A 16,437-nucleotide genomic window follows, 5' to 3' on the forward strand; every position below is an offset into this window, starting at 1 on the left:
AAGCACTGTCTGGTTAGTTTCTATGGCTTGGGGACTGAGTAACATACAATAGTAAATAAATCCCTTCACATAGAGTTGACGTCAGGAAGGGCATCAGAACGTAAAACTGGACGTAATCCACGTATTAGTACCAAACTCACGTAATTGGGAACAGGTGCAAGAAAGAAGCCGTAGGAGTTTCCTAGCGGTTTAATGTCGAACTCAGATTTTCGTTGAGGAAGGAGGAAGTCAGGCCATTAATTAAGATGGGGCCGACATCGCCAGCATTTACCTATTGCGAAAATAGCAAACCACAGAACTCATCTTCAAGGCTGACGATGGTGTAGTTCGAACCCACCTTTTCCAGAGTCCAATATTACAGCTACACGGTCATTCTATGCAGCCAAATTGCTCGGTTTATTATTAAAATTATTATTATTATTATTATTATTATTATTATTATTATTATTATTATTATTATTATTATTATTATTATTATTATCATGTCCCGCTCCATGGCTAAATGGTTACCGTGCTGGCCTTTGGCAACAGGGGTCCCTGGTTCGATTCCCGGCAGGGTCGGGGATTTTAATCATAATTGGATTGGTTAATTTCCCTGGCACGGGGACTGGGTGAATGTGTCGTCTTCATCATCATTTCATCCTCATCCCGACGCGCAGGGTGCATACAGGCGTCAAATCAAAAGACCTGAACCTGACGAGCCGAAGTCCTCGGACACATCCCGGCACTAAAAGCCATACGCCGTTTCATTATTATTATTATTATTATTATTATTATTATTATTATTATTATTATTATTATTATTATTATTATTATTATTATTATTTGTCCTTGACCACGCTATTATTTTAGTTTTAGACAGACTGTATATTTAATAGGATATCAGCAGAGTACATCTTGAAGCGGTGCCAGCGATCCCGCGTAACTCCACGGCAATTTGCACGCTGCATACGTAGTCTAATCCTGTACAGATCTAGGCTGTGTAATCAAATGCTGTGCGTTCGTTAAAGTACATTTAACTCATTCCGTTCAGCAAGAACTAACAAAAGGAGCAGCTGTTCTAACAAGTGGTCAGACCCGCATCCGGTCGCCTCGACATCCGCAGTGCTCGTAACAATGCTCTTATAGGCCTGCTCCTCTTGTAAAGAAAACAAATAACCTCTTAAGACCGAGAGCAGTTGAAGACAAGTTGAACACAGCACAAACAAATGCAGTATCATTGAGCGCTCAGCCAGTGCGAGGAAGGACAAGTGGCTCGATCCTTCGCCGACCATTTTTCCGATATTCTCATTTCAAACTCGAACAAAGTAATGCTGAGATGAGAATTTTCATGGTAACCGAAAGGAGGAGATTAGGTTACTTATGAGAATAAATAACTTGGCCCTGAAGGGTAAGATAAGCAGAGGGAGATCGAGCCTACGATTGTTAGATTTAGTTTTTAATAGTTAAAGATAGACGTTGTGAAATGTAACCAGAACATAGAGCCAACTGCAAATAGAAGAATACGGGGGCACATAGTTAATTCACAGGAACTTACAGGATGAACATTGAAAAGTAAACTTCTCAATTTATGTGACTATTGATATCGTAACCATAATCACGGGACCTTCACTTTTACGAGGAATTCGAACCACATCAAAATTTTTATTTAAAAATACCATATACTGTATATTGCCCGGAATTTGAACCCCGGCCGCTTTAGTTAGAAGCCAGTGATTGTCACTCTATCACCTCGGATTATTAGTGCTATTATTATTATTTTATTGGCTTTACGTCCCACTAACTACATTTTCGGTTTTCGGAGACGCCGAGGTGCCGGGATTTTGTCCCGCATGAATTAATTTACGTGTCAGTAATTCTGCCGACATGAGGTTGACGTATCTGAGCACCTTCAAATACCACCGGACTTTGCTAGGAACGAACCTGCCAAGTTGGGGTCAGAAGGCCAGCGCCTCCACCGTCTGAGCCAGTCAGCCCGGCATTATTATTATTATTATTATTATTATTATTATTATTATTATTATTATTATTATTATTATTATTATTATTATTATTATTATTATTATTATTATTATTAACACCGTTATGACCGACTAAGGAGCGCAGTTGAACTCATCTATCTGATGCTTTTGTTGTCTTCTTCTCCCAAAATCTCCTCATCCTCTCCTGCGTTCTTGTGTCCAGATGTTAGTGGTTCTGGTGTTGGTTTCGTCTGCAAATTGGTCATTATCGATTAGAGTTTGGAATGTACATTTATCTCGTATAATTTCCTCGGCGATGTTGATTTCCTGGAGGGCGGTTTCAATTTCACTAAGCCTTGTTCTTGGTTCTTAATGAAGGGCAAGGTTGAAAATTATTTTAGTCATTCTATTCTATTCTAGAATTTCAATCCCCCCTTTTCTTAAGGTGTGAGATTTTTTCGGTATGACAATATATTTCCTGACAATTCCTTTTCATCGACATTTCATCTCTACAAACTGGGCCGAAAATTTTCCGTAGAATTTTCCTTTCTCGATGATGGTGTTTGTTCGTTAAAGGATCCTAACATCTAGGTCATAGGCCCTTTTCGTTTCTTGCTTTTCTAGCTTTTCTATGTCCTTGATTAATGATAAATCACCCATGATTAATGTTTCCGATGTACATAATGATTTTTCTTTGATTACTGTATTATATGCCTTAGTTTTTCTTTCCTAGATATTGATTTTTTTTTGTTATTTAATTTAGAGTCCCCTCTTTATTTGCCTCATGATGGTTTAATGACTTCTCTTAGATATTTAAACTTGTTTGCTTGAGAAATTTTGACAAATTTAGTTAATAATGTTTAAGGTTCTGATGTAAAGGAAAAGTCATATTTCATTCCTGAGGTCGTATTACCCGTAACTGAAAAAATAACTGACCCAGTTTAAATCAATTTTATGTTGCACATAAATGCATATATCGGCCTTTTTGTTATCGATTTGGTCAAATTTTGCGCCATTTTAGTGATATAAGATCCTATTTGGCTATATTTCTAGCATTTCGTTTAAATTGGGGCGTCGTTTTTTAACAAGGTACATGTTATGATATCTGCATCGACGTTTCAAACACAAGACTTAAAAATACTGTAGTAGATGTATTTTTGTTTCTTTTCCTGAACGACATTGGTAGCAGGTTTAGAAGACACGATTCCGAGAAAGAGATGCTGTACGAACGTACGCCGACAGATACCAAGAAGCATGATAATTCTTCTTCTGCTGCTGCTGCTTCTTCTTGTTTCGTTTCAGCCAACTAAGGACCACGTCATTTCAACTGTTTCCTTTGAGCTTTACTGTTGGTCCAGTATTCCTTCATTCGTATACGGTGTTGTTCCTTTCGCTCTTTCATCCATGCCTTTCCAGTTTTCAGCTTCGGTTTGGTTGGAAACTCTGATATTCTTGGAGTTTTTTTTCTTAAGTGGGCCAAGCTTCTGGATGTCTTCAATTGAAATCCCAATCGCCTGCAGTTTTTTCTGTACCTCACTTAACCATGCCCCCTTTGCCTTTTTCTCTTGGAGGAAATTGAAAATGCTGTTGGTTAACCGTGTTGACTACCTATGAATCAACCTAGGAGGAGTCTTTACGGTCCTGGCAGATGGGAGTGAAATGCGTCGTGGCGACCATCTGCAACAATAAACTATTGGATTCAGCAAAAGAATCCAACTAGACTCTTTCACTCCAACTGAAGCATGTAACCTACAAGAAGTGCCCCTGTTAAGCCGAGCAACCTAGTGGAAGGTTGGGTAACCAATCCCAGCGGGAAACTGGGTTGGTGAACCGATCAGTGCTGGGGGCTCCCACGGCGGTGATAATGAATTAATGTATAAAGTATTAATTTACCTACTCTAGCTCTTTCAGCTTGCATGATTAAATGTGTCTGCTGCATTATCGCGTATCACTTTTTGGTACTTCAGACGATAGAAATACTCTAATACTTGCTACCTATCCCTAAAATACTTAAGTCATATTTTACCTTTTTAGGTCGTATTTAGCTTGTTTCTAGGGCATATGAGCTTGGCTATTTCGTACTACTTTAGTTCATATATTTCCAAACCCTAATAATGGTTGTCCATCGTGGGTCTCCTTCCATGTACTGCCTTCTCTCGTACGCAGGAGTTTTTTTTACGTGGCAGTAAATCATTCAGCCAGGGTCCGGCTCCATGGCTAAATGGTTAGCGTGCTGGTCTTTGGTCACAGGGATCCCGGGTTCGACTCCCGGTAGGGTCGGGAAATTTAACCATCATTGGTTAATTTCGCTGGCACAGGGGCTGGGTGTATGTGTCGTCTTCATCCTCATTTCATCCTCATCACGACGCGCAGGTCGCCTACGGGAGTCAGATCAAAAGACCTGCACCTGGCGAGCCGATCATCTCCTCGGACACTCCCGGCACTAAAAGCCATTTCATTCAGCCAGGGGCTGACATATTTCACCACCTTCAAATACCATCGGACTGAGTCAGTTCAAACTTGAGTTTGAAAAGCCAGCGTTCTGCCTTCGGAACCACGCACTCCGGCAATAATTACTGTATATCTACAGCCCGGATGTTAATGCAGTAATAGGTTAGAATGCAAACTTACTGAAGCGAGTAACACGTATAGTCTAATCTGCGCAACGGCTATGCTATGATTTTTGCATAAACATTAGGGGTTCGGGCCATCAGAACCCCTAGAATTTATGTTATTCTCACTGCATTACGGAAGAGCTGCCGAGACGACACCTCCTAATAACCAAATTAGTTTGCACTCTAACCTATTATTGCAGTAACATCCGGGGTCTAATTATCTCCATACTCTTTTCTGAAGTGTAGGTTGCCTCCTTATTGATTAAGATCTTTAGAACCAGTGACTTGGATGATCTCGTCAAACACACTGCAGTGTACTGAAATTCGTTAGATAATTTACAAATTGTATTCTGTGAAGCCAAGCGCTCTACTTATGCATAAAAGGTTAGTTTTTGTTCCTTCCTCGTGTTGTACTCCCGCATATCTCCGAATAATGGAAGTTTTAGACAGTCTGGGAGCAACATGCTTTCGCAGTCGTATAAGTTCATTGCGTTAATAACTACGCATGAGTGTGTAATTTATGTTCCGTGTACATGCAACGCAACACGCACTGTGTGCAATTAACATAGAAATGTGAAAACTTTAGGAAGTTTAAAGAAGGAATTGTATAGCAGTCAACTTTACCATATTTTACGTTCTTCCTTGCACAGAATGAAATAGCGGTGATGCCACTAAAGTAAATCAGTGCAAATTCAGCTGCACAATTTATTTTTTCAACCACCAAAGAAAATCTTAAAGTACTATTATTTCATATATGAAAAGATAGAGTCATGAATAGGAACATATTATTGGATAAGCACAATGACAGACAGCATATACGTGGATAAACATGAAATACAAAACAATAAAGACAATCTCCGCATCTTCAAATAGCTTGGCTCTCTCCTCTTCAATCCCATTCCTTCTACTATTTCTTCCCTGCCTCGACGAGTTCGTTTCTTCTTCTCATTTTCATCAGCAAGGCGGGTATCAACACTCATTGGCGGGGTTCACCTTGATAGATCTTCAGTCCTGATGTGAGAAGTCTAGTATGTAAAGAAAGCCGGTTGAAGAAAATGAAAGGAATGGACAGATGGTAAAAGACTAAATTAAAATACTATAAAAAAAACTTTCAATTGCATGTTCAAGAGATTAGCGCAGAATATTAGAAATTACATTTTTTTAATGTTAGAAAATGTGTACTTTCCCTCCACCGCTACAAGGTCGACATGACTTCAATCCACTTGCGGAATCCCCCTTTTATCGTCTCTACTGGCTTACCTGACACTTTTCATCCGAGATTCAATTATCGGGTTATTGTTGAACTGTCTTCTTCTTCTTCTTCTTCTTCTTCTTCATCGTTATAATCATCCATCTTATTTTTCTCAAGGTTGTACCTCGTCGCTGCAACCATTCCTAGTTGTTGTTTTTTACGGTCCTCGTCAAGTCTTGGTAATTCTGATTGTGTTGCCCACATTTTCCTTCTCTGAGTATTATCGACTGCCTGCTGTCATTTCTTGATGGATACAGTACTTTTGCATCCATCTCTTGGCACAGGCCAGAGTAAAGTGTAGCTTCCACCGAAGTCCCAGTCAACATCCATGGCTGTGAAAATATGGAAGTTGCTGGGGTATGGGCAGTGCTGAGTAATGACATTCAGAGCATGACTAGTGCATCTGAGTGTTATGAAAGGTGCTGCTCATAGGGTCGGTCGTGCTGCAATAGTACTTTCTGACCCAGTGAGGAAAGCAATGGCAAACTACCTCACTCCTCATCTTGCCTAGTACGCCTCATTTTGGTGCTGCCATTAGTTTTTGGGGTTTCATTATAACCGCATAACCGTTGGTGGTGCTATTTGAGGATCCAACCAGCCTCTGTGCTGATGGCCTAACAGACATACAGGGTATTATCGGTGAATCTTATTTGTTTAGTCTTAAAAGTCCATAAATGCTATTATTTTCTTTTACGTCCCATAAATTAGCCCCGAAAATCTGCTCAATTTTGTAACTCTCGAAACGGATCACTTAATTCCTTATTGAATGTAACCAACTACGATGTACTCAAATAATCTCAGTCTAATGAACGAGACAGCTCAGGCGATGACGCGGCGGACACGTAGCTTCGGTTATGCGGATGTTACATCGCAGACTGTTGCTTCACAGTACAAGGAAGCAATGATTACAACGTCAAGAATCTCACTGCATAGTAAGGCTAACTCTTCTCCGTGTTCGTTGTTATTTCACTTACTTCAGACCCAATCTGGCTGACTACTTGATGACTGACACCTTGTATCTCTTCTGAGCCAGAAACAAACTCGCACTCTACAACTAGAAATGTCCAGCAGCGAAGACATAGTAACAACTCTTCCACCGTTGTCTCGGGTGTTTCTTCTGGATGTAAATCCATTAAACGAGTGTTCATTTTGCTAATTGTTTCGAAAAGCTAACACCTAACCAGAGCTTGAATTCATCCGCAAGTTCGCCTATTGCTATGATTCTAACCAGATACTTTCTGTATGTTAATTATTATGTATGGCTTTTCAGGCGTTTGCTCTATTAACCAGCGTTTCGTCTTAGGTCTGACACTAGACTCTTCAGAGTGGGATGTGTCAGACCCTACCCACTGACGCTGGGGTGTATGCAGGTGAACTTATCAGAAGCCTATTCAACAGGCACAATCTGATAACTGCATACGGGAGATAAATCTGACACATCCCACTCTGAAGAGTCTAGTGTCAGACCTAAGACGAAACGCTGGTTAATAGAGCAAACGCCTGAAAAGCCATACATCTAACTTTTAATCTGATTTTTTTATATGCTCTGTTAATTATTAATTTATAGAACTTTTTTCTAACAATTTAATGGATCACCATATCCGAATCCGTAAGTTAGGGATGTGTAAAGCCAGCAGCCTGGAGGCTACTTGGATTCTCAAATAGCACCACCAAAGTCATTTAGTTATAGAGAATCCACAAAAAACCGCACCAGTGCTAAAATGAAGCGTTCTAGGAAAGATGAGGAGTGAGGTAGTTTGTCATTGCCTTCCTCACTGAGCTGGCCAGTTGTATTGCAGCACTATTGGTTTTATGAATAATGCCTTTCAGAGCATCAAGACTCAATACCAGTGCTCTAACTCTCATTACTCAGCACCATCTACTTTGTATATCTCAGCAGTTAAAATACTGTTTGTCGGAGTGAGTGGCTCAAACGGCGTATCGGCACGTAAAATAACCCCTAGGGCACAAAATTCCGAAACCTCGGCGTCTCCGAAAACCGTCAGAAGTAGTTGGTGGGACTTAAAACAATAACATTATTATAAAATACTGTCGTAGCCATAAATGAGACTAGACTTCAGTGGAAGCAAAATTTTACAGACACAAAGTAGGGGGAAAATTATTGAAATTGGACTTTGAGTATCGACCGTGAATGAGGAGAGTTGGATGATGGAAGTCCGTATACTGAGCTGCTCAGAAACGTAGAAGTTCATCTCCGAACGTAATGGGTGATTTCAACACGGCACGTTAGGCTAAAATATAGTACGTCTCCTAAAGGACAATGATCTTGTGGATGAGAGGTGATTAGTGTACCTCTTCATCTTAATGTCCATCCAGCAATGAACTAGAATGTTCTCTTCAGCTCATGTCCATTAGTTCAGAGTTAATTTACGAGAAGAGAAAGGGAGAACATTGTGAAAGGTCCACACACCCTTCTTCGTAATAGGATAAGAATTGCACTTCTCACGCGCCTGAAAATTTCACGTTGCTCTGATTCTGGAGTACTACTTTCCTCGATGAGGGCAATTCTAGTCTTAACTGTATCCTGCAGTGGCGTAAGCAAGATTGGGGGTATGATGGTTACCAGGTTCAAGCACCCCTCCCACGAAAGAACATTTGAACTTCTCCCTTTTTGTTTTACACATAAAGCAACATAAAATAATTTTCATTTAATTTATTCGTTAGTTTTCACATTGAACGCAACACCCGCAACCAGAGTTAATAAGAGCCTAATAATTTTATTGTTGTGTTAATTATTCAGTCCGAAGGCTGATCCGACTTCCAACAGCTCCTATATCAGGCGTCATAGACGCTCTAGATGTCACTGAAGAGGTGTACTAAAGAAATGTGGAGTTAGATAGTTTCCCTTTGCTTTCCTCACCAAGCCAAAAGTTGCTATCACATATTAGTGTGCCAAGCCTATTTAAATGTATGCGCCAACCGACCCTATGAGCGACATTTTCACACCATTCACTACAGGAACTGGCTGCATAAGGAATGGCATTACCAGCATCACTCGTCCCTCCAGTAGCCTTATTATTATTATTATTATTATTATTATTATTATTATTATTATTATTATTATTATTATTATTATTATTATTATTATTATTATTATTATTATTAAACTTCAGCATTCGAAATACACGTATGTTTGAATGCGATTAGCTGCCACCCCTGGAGGTCCGGGTTCGATTCCCGGCTCTGCCACGAAATTTGAAGTGGTACGAGGGCTGGAACTGTGTTCACTCAACCTTGGGAGGTCAACTGAGTAACGGTGGGTTCGATTCGCATCTCAGCCATCCTGGAAGTGGTTTTCCGTGGTTTCCCACTACTTCTCCAGGCAAATGCCGGGATGGTAGCTAACTTAAGGCCAAAGCCGCTTCCTTCGCTCTTCATTGTCTGTCCCTTCCAATCTTCCCATCCCCCAGCAGGTCCCCTATTCCGCATAGCAGGTGAGGCCGCCTGGGTGAGTTAATGGTCATCCTCCCCAGTTGTGTGCCCCGACCCAGAGTCTGAAGCTCCAGGACACTGCCTTTGAGGCGGTAAAGGTGGGATCCCTCGCTGAGTCCGAGGGAAAAACTGACCCTGGAAGGTAAACGGATAAAGAAGAAGAACACACAACAACGAATTCTCGTAAATGTAAAATGAACATGTATCTACGAGTAATTCAGAGATATGAAACAATGAACACGTAATTCTTGCTGAGACTAAGTGCCCAGGGATTGCAATCAAAGGATGCACCAATTCTTTGCACTACCCATCAAGGACACAACGCAGACATGCACACAGGCTGTGTCTGCTCTCTGTCATCAAAATAGTTCCTCGACTTGTTCAATCAATCAATCAATACTGATCTGCATTTAGGGCAGTCGCCCAGGTGGCAGATTCCCTATCTGTTGCTTTCCTAGCCTTTTCCTAAATGATTTCAAAGAAATTGGAAATTTATTGAACGTCTCCCTCGGTAAGTTATTCCAATCCCTAACTCCCCTTCCTATAAATGAATATTTGCCCCAGTTTGTCCTCTTGAATTCCAACTTTATCTTCATATTGTGATCTTTCCTACTTTTATAAACGCCATTCAAACTTATTCGTCTACTAATGTCATTCCACGCCAACTCTCCGCTGACAGCTCGGAACATACCACTTAGTCGAGCAGCTCTTCTTCTTTCTCTCAATTCTTCCCAACCCAAACATTGCAACATTTTTGTAACGCTACTCTTTTGTCGGAAATCACCCAGAACAAATCGAGCTGCTTTTCTTTGGATTTTTTCCAGTTCTCGAATCAGGTAATCCTGGTGAGGGTCCCATACACTGGAACCATACTCTAGTTGGGGTCTTACCAGAGACTTATATGCCCTCTCCTTTACATCCTTACTACAACCCCTAAACACCCTCATAACCATGTGCAGAGATCTGTACCCTTTATTTACAATTCCATTTATGTGATTACCCCAATGAAGATCTTTCCTTATATTAACACCTAGATACTTACAATGATCCCCAAAAGGAACTTTCACCCCATCAACGCAGTAATTAAAACTGAGAGGACTTTTCCTATTTGTGAAACTCACAACCTGACTTTTAACCCCGTTTATCATCATACCATTGCCTGCTGTCCATCTCACAACATTTTCGAGGTCACGCTGCAGTTGCTCACAATCTTGTAACTTATTTATCACTCTATAGAGAATAACATCATCCGCAAAAATCCTTACCTCCGATTCCACTCCTTTACTCATATCATTTATATATATAAGAAAACATAAAGGTCCGATAATACTGCCTTGAGGAATTCCCCTCTTAATTATTACAGGGTCAGATAAAGCTTCACCTACCCTAATTCTCTGAGATCTATTTTCTAGAAATATATCAACCCATTCAGTCACTCTTTTGTCTAGTCCAATTGCACCCATTTTTGCCAGTAGTCTCCCATGATCCACCCTATCAAATGCTTTAGACAGGTCAATCGCGATACAGTCCATTTGACCTCCAGAATCCAAGATATCTGCTATATCTTGCTGGAATCCTACAAGTTGAGCTTCAGTGGAATAACCTTTCCTAAAACCGAATTGCCTTCTATCGAACCAGTTATTAATTTCGCAAACATGTCTAATATAATCAGAAAGAATGCCTTCCCAAAGCTTACATACAATGCATGTCAAACTTACTGGCCTGTAATTTTCAGCTTTATGTCTATCACCCTTTCCTTTATACACAGGGGCTACTATAGCAACTCTCCATTAATCTGGTATAGCTCCTTCGACCAAACAATAATCAAATAAGTACTTCAGATATGGTACTATATCCCAACCCATTGTAATTAGTATATCCCCAGAAATCTGATCAATTCCAGCCGCTTTTCTAGTTTTCAACTTTTGTATCTTATTGTAAATGTCATTGTTATCATATGTAAATTTTATTACTTCTTTGGCCTTAGTCTCCTCCTCTATCTCGACATTTTCCTTGTAACCAACAATCTTCACATACTGCTGACTGAATACTTCTGCCTTTTGAAGATCCTCACATACACACTCCCCTTGTTCATTAATTATTCCTGGAATGTCCTTCTTGGAACCTGTTTCTGCCTTAAAATACTTATACATACACTTCCATTTTTCACTAAAATTCGTATGACTGCCAATTATGCTTGCCATCATGTTATCCTTAGCTGCCTTCTTTGCTAGATTCAATTTTCTAGTAAGTTCCTTCAATTTCTCCTTACTTCCACATCCATTTCTAACTCTATTTATTTCCAGTCTGCACCTCATTCTTAGTCTCTTTATTTCTCTATTATAATAAGGTGGGTCTTTACCATTCCTTACCACCCTTAATGGTACAAACCTGTTTTCGCATTCCTCAGTCTGTTTACATTTTTATTTACCGTTTTCCACCGATCATAATTTTTTTTAGAAACTGCCTCATGTCTGCTTTATCAGCCATATGGTACTGCCTAACAGTCCTACTTTTAAGACCTTCCTTTCTATCACATTTATTTTTAACTACCACAAAAACAGCTTCATGATCACTAATACCATCTATTACTTCAGTTTCCCTATAGAGCTCATCTGGTTTTATCAGCACGACATCCAGGATATTTTTCCCTCTGGTTGGTTCCATCACTTTCTGAATCAGCTGTCCTTCCCATATTAACTTATTTGCCATTTGTTGGTCATGCTTCCTGTCGTTCGCATTTCCTTCCCAATTGACATCTGGCAAATTCAGATTTCCCGCTACAATCACATTTCTTTCCATGTCGTTTCCCACATAGCTGACTATCCTATCAAATAATTCCGAATCCGCGTCAGTGCTACCCCTTCCCGATCTGTACACTCCAAATATATGAAGTTGCCTATTATCTTTAGAAATGAGCCTTACACCTAGAATTTCATGTGTCTCATCTTTAACTTTTTCGTAGCTTACAAATTCTTCTTTCACCAGAATGAACACTCCCCCTCCCACCCTTCCTATCCTATCTCTACGATACACACTCCAGTGCCGTGAGAAAATTTCTGCATCCATTATATCATTTCTCAGCCATGATTCAACTCCTATTACAATATCTGGTAAATATATATCTATTAAATTACTTAATTCTATTCTATTCCTTCTATTCCTTCCTTTCCTTACAATACTTCTACAGTTCAACACTAACAATTTTATGTCATCCCTACTTGATTTCCAGTTCCCTGTTCCCTTATCACCGCTCCCTAGGCCATCCCGTTTCCCTGAATGTACCTCCCTATTACCCTTCCAAACAAATTTCCTAACTTATACGTACCGCTGCGGTTTAAATGAAGGCCATCTGAGCGCAGATCCCTATTTCCTACCCACCCATTAGGATCTAGAAATTTCACTCCCAGTTTCCCACATACCCACTCCATAGTCTCATTTAAATCCCCAATCACCCTCCAGTCAGTATCCCTTCTACACAGTATTCCACTAATAACAATCTCCGCTTTCTTAAACTTCACCCGTGCTGCATTTACCAGATCCCACACATCTCCAACTATGTTGGTACTTATATCAGCTTGCCTTACGTTGTTGGTACCAACGTGAAACACTACCACCTTCTCCTTCCCCTCCTCCCTCTCTTCTACTTTCCTCAACATCTGCCTCAACCTAATTCCTGGATAACACTCTACCCTGGTACCCTTTCCTCCACACACTTTCCCCACGTGTCTAACGATGGAATCCCCCATGACCAGATCCTCAACCGTACCCACCTCATTTGATCCCCTCCCCTCCTGGTCAGCCCTATCTTTCCTGATAGCTGCAGAAGCTACTTTCCACTCCCTTTTCTCCTTCCCATGACCCTGTTCCACCTGTCTTTTCCTATCCTCTACTCTACGTTTTCCTTTCCTACCTTTTCCCTTCCTCCTACTTCCACAAATCTCAGCAATAGTTCCCTGTCCCTCATCTTCCCTCTGTTGTTCTACCTGGAGTGACTCGTACCGATTTCGCACAGACACCTGTCCTGAATTCTGATCCTGAATAGAGCCCTTAGCCTGCAATCTCCTTCCCGTTAAAACATTAGACCACCTGTCTTCTACAACTCCTCCCTTTCCTTCCCCTCCCTCTTGTACACCTACTGTAACCTGTACATTGTTTGAGGGAGTCCTATCTTCCTTCCTGTCTTCTGTGAGAATCCTAATTATCTCCCTCAAACTTTCCAACTCATCCCTCATACCCCTCAATGCCTCGCTACACCCACAGTAGGTACACTCGCGCTCCTTAGCCATTCTTTACGGGGGGAAAATGAAATTAAAAATAAAATAACTTATTTGCAAAAAATAAATGAACGGAGGGATATATTGTCTGGGATAGTACACAACAATAAGGTAATTAATATACGACTACACTACAATATTACTTAGTCGTGCTCTATTTCTTTTTATCCTACAACCCCTGACAGGATAAAAACTGCTGTTAATTACTGAATATCGAAAGTAATAGCCTACACAAGAACTACACAATTCCAAACTGCAATGAAGCCTATTCTAATTACAACAACAGTATTTTAGTAAGAGTTTCTACGGATACCTCTACTACACCAGTACTACACAAATATTTTACAATAATAAAATAATCACACTAAATTCTAATAGGATATTACTCGTATACTACTGTAGAGTACACTACAGTAATTTTAAACTACTTTCAGACGTATACTAATTACTTCTGCGTCACGTTCAATTTTGGGAAATATTAAATGTTATATTGAAATGAATCCATTGTGTAATAAAATAAACCTGACACTAGACGACAGTCTACACTACTATGAAATTGTAAATTACATTATTAATATTTGTAAGGCCGCAGAGACCTGTACTACCACTGCCAGATAAACGTACGGTTCAAATGTATACGACACATTGTACATTTATCCGGAAGTTGGGTTGAAAACGTGTGCTACAACTTTCGTTTATATGCAATATGGAGGTTGTCTTGACCATGGAGCGGCAGTTGAAGCTCTTATATGGAAATCGGATGTAGAAGTTGGCTGCGCGTCGTACTGATGGTTTAATGAATCTGTATCTGCATTGTGCTGTAAATAAACGGAAAATAAGTTATTATAACCTCTTTGACTGATTCTGATAGTTCTGTCAGCTTCCGCTTCGAACGCTAGCGCTGTGCCACGTTCGGGGAGCCATCTGGTGGCGAATGAATGTACCATTTCCACTTCTATTATAACGCCTAAATTTCAAAAAAGTTCATTGTTTAAGAAGCCTTGCTCGTGGACAGTCGAGATTTTCTTCTGATGACGCAGAGCACAGTTCTCTGCGAAACGTAAAGAATTTCACCTTATTTTCTTGACACGGCATAAGCCCAAAAGCCTATACAGCATCATGTCTATTATAATGTAATCTGTGTATACATATAAAATCCATTTCGCAGCCCGTTCAGCTGTCGAAAGGTTTTTAATGACTTTCCGACGAACTAGGAAGTGGTACCCGCAAATTGACTGACTTGCACGCAACGCAAGCACATTGCCATCAAGTCCGCCTGCTGAGAATGATCATTACGGCATCAACCCTTTAAGGTGTATCGCAGGTTCGGGTCCCGTTGGCGGAGAATACTTTACCGTCTGAATGTTGGCCGATAGGGTACTAGAGTGGTGGAATACAATTAGTAATCACTAGAGTGGGTGTCAAAATACTGGGTTCAATTCCAAACGTCTCCGCAGCACCCATGTAGAGTGATTTTATTTTTGTGCTAGTGGTTTAACGTTGCACTAACACATTGAAGGTTTTTCCACGACGCAAGGATGGGAAAAAACTAGGATTTGGGGAGGAAGCGGCCGTGACGGTAATTAAGGTACAGCTCCAGTTCCAAGTTCGACTGTATGACGCTGTTGATGGTGATCCGCTCGTCGAATGAAGCAGAACACTTCGGTTTTATTAGACACGAGTAGACAAAGTGCCGACACTACTAAGGTGTTACGAGCTCGATAGCTGCAGTCGCTTAAGTGCGGCCAGTATCCAGTATTCGGGAGGTAGTAGGTTCGAACCCCACTGTCGGCAGCCCTGAAGACGGTTTTCCGTGGTATCCCATTTTCACACCAGGTAAATGCTGGGGCTGTACCTTAATTAAGGCCACGGCCGCTTCCTTCCCACTCCTAGCCCTTCCCCGTCCCATCGTCGCCATAAGACCTGTCCGTGTCGCTGCGACGTAAAGCAAGTAGCAAAAAAAAAAAAAACTAAGGAGTTAATACGGTCCCCATCCAGAGCGCTAAACATGACATTGCTCGCTATTCCTAAGGATGAATCCTCAGCCTACAACAATTCATTCACTGCTGTGGCCAGCCGTGAATGGAATTTCCTTCCGCAGGAGATCAGCGGGATATCGAACCACGGTAGATTTAAATGAGTGTGCTCAAAATATCTCCATAAGATGAGCTCGTAGTACGACAGTTCTTCTTCTTTTAACCATCACATCATTCATAGTTACTGTCAGAGCAGTAGTAGTACTCAGCTGTGGTCGCTTGTAGGATTTATTCGCAAAGTTAGTGTATTGGCAGATACAAACTGCATGGCAGTGCGAATAATTTTGCTGGTAATTTCTAAATAATTACGTGTATTGATTTTCACTCAGGTATACTCTTATTCTTGCTTGTGGTTAGGTGACCTTTGACAGGTATGGGATAATGGTGATATATGAAGAGCCTTGAGACCATAAAGCCGTAAATCTAACCTAAGCCTACCTGGCTCCTGCCCGCAATTAATGGAAGGAATGAACAAAGGTCAAAACGTCGATAGTTGTCGCAAGAGAAACTCCCTCAAAAACTTGTAACTGTAGGGGTTCTGGTGACAGGTGTCAGGCCTATTGGGTGTAATATACTGTAGTTAAATATTTAAAGTATCCGCGGATAACCAATCGCAGATGCGGATATGGGTGCGGATGGAGGATATGCGGTTGCAGATATTATTATTTTATATCTGCGCAGGGCTCTACCTGTATGTATGTTTAGTCATCTGCCCGAAGGCTGGTTGGATCCTCAACAGTTCCACCATGAGCTGTCATAGATGGCCTAGGCATCACTGAAGAGGCGTACTAGGAAAATGAGGAGTCAGGTAGTTTCCCGTTGCTTTCCTCACCGAGACAGAAG

The sequence above is a fragment of the Anabrus simplex genome, chromosome 4, assembly GCF_040414725.1.
Source record: "Anabrus simplex isolate iqAnaSimp1 chromosome 4, ASM4041472v1, whole genome shotgun sequence".
Taxonomy (NCBI): domain Eukaryota; kingdom Metazoa; phylum Arthropoda; class Insecta; order Orthoptera; family Tettigoniidae; genus Anabrus; species Anabrus simplex.